The sequence below is a fragment of the Arachis ipaensis genome, chromosome B07 (genome assembly GCF_000816755.2).
Source record: "Arachis ipaensis cultivar K30076 chromosome B07, Araip1.1, whole genome shotgun sequence".
NCBI lineage: Eukaryota > Viridiplantae > Streptophyta > Magnoliopsida > Fabales > Fabaceae > Arachis > Arachis ipaensis.
In genome coordinates this window covers 105,758,828-105,760,509 of record NC_029791.2, presented here as the reverse complement: position 1 = coordinate 105,760,509, position 1,682 = coordinate 105,758,828, and the positions used below count along the sequence as shown (strand labels likewise).

General features: G+C 32.8%; 1 protein-coding gene across 2 annotated transcripts in view; it reads right to left on the bottom strand.

Moving 5' to 3' along the window:
* Window positions 1-1,639, bottom strand: part of LOC107610068 (protein GAMETE EXPRESSED 3-like) — a 5,644-nt gene extending 4,005 nt beyond the window's left edge. The window contains exon 1 of one of the 2 annotated variants that reach the window (XR_002350262.1): window positions 1,269-1,639. The gene's annotated coding sequence lies outside the window, so the exon portion shown is untranslated. The remainder of the gene's footprint in view (window positions 1-1,268) is intronic. The other variant, XR_002350263.1, reaches the window with a different exon arrangement.

Sequence of the window (1,682 nt, the reverse complement as noted above, 5' to 3'; positions counted from 1 at the left end):
TCATTACAGTCAAGTTTGTATGCATCTTCCTTAATAGTGTCATCTTACTCCAATTTTCTCAGTGGTCCTATCTTTTCTGGTCATTATAACTGATTGTAATAGATATTAGCTTGTATACAAGTTTGAATTGAGGATCCAAACTCCTTGTGTTCATATTCCATCAAGCAATGATAACAACAGTAGGCAACAAATTATCATCTTTTTCGGTATTCCATTAAATTATTATGGAATAATTTTCTCATTTTAGAGGATCCAAACTCCTTGTATTCATATTCCACCATAAGTCTACATGATTCAAATGTTTGAATGCCTATTTGGAATAAGCTTGCATTCCCTTTTCTATCAAACGATGCCTATTTTAGTATGTGGGATACCGGTATCAATCTACACCTTTCTGGGAATCCCACGCCTTAAAAACAAATTAGCTAATTAGGGAAGCCAAAATACTTGAAACTCAAGGAAATAGGAAATCTAATTCAGAATGGTAAACATAGTTTGTTGGACACTTTTCAATTGCTACAATAGACAATAGTTTTACACCAAAATACATGGATCCAAAACTCAGATAAATTCCATGATAATAGGTTACTGCAAGTAATTCCAACTCATCATTTATGCAGAAACATAATTTCAAGAAAATATTCATGAAGAGTGGCAAATCGAACCAGATGGTTAGACTGTGTTAATCAGAAACCATCCATCAGACCCAACTTGGTTGTTTAGCGGTTAAGCAGCTCAAAATAATAAAACACACCAAAATTTAATTATAAAAAAAGAAATGCAAATTTTGAATAAACCAAATTACTAGAAATAAACAATTGAAGTCTAAACTCTAAAGTAAATCACTTAAGGGATGATTATCATATATTCATATTCTTCATCTGGTTCATTTGCGATAAAATCTCCATAACTAGAACAGATCGACAAACCACAACAATAACAAAAACAATTCAATCATTCAAGAACAACCAATCCAATAATTTAATGATTAAACAAAACTATGAAATAAACCAATTTAGTAGTTGTAGTTCACAACACTATAACAGTATAACACAATCGGTATATAATATTCAGTAAAATTAGAAAAAAAAAAAAATAAACAATTTAGAGTCTTGAAAACAAGCAACAGTATATTCAGTAGAACAAGCAAAATTAAACCGAAAAGAGCACAACTGAATCGGGAAGGCCAATGGCAGCAACAATAACAACACAACAGTGAGAGGAGAGATCGAGAAACAAGCACGAAATCGGATTGGATAGTGACTCACCTTGCCAAAACCTCCATGAACAGGTGCCATAGCAACATTGCATTTATAGTCTATATGCATGGTCCATGAGATGCTACCATTGCTTTCAAATGCAAAAAGTTTCTTATTGGAACAAACATAAATTCTTCCATCATCTCCAACAAGAGGTTTCGAAAGCCAATCGTACGCAGAGGAAGGGGATAATGTAGCAAGTGCAAACACAAAGATAAGTAAATGAATCATCGGCATAGTAAAGGGCGGAAGGGAACTCAGAACACAGAAGAGAAGAAGGAAGAAGAAACCGCCATGGAAGTTAATGGAATTGCTGCTGGAGTAACGGCCATGTTTATGTTGTCACTTGTCATTATCTAAATTTAATTAGTAGACTAAATACAATAAAATATTTAATTAATGTTTTTTTTTTTATGAAATTTC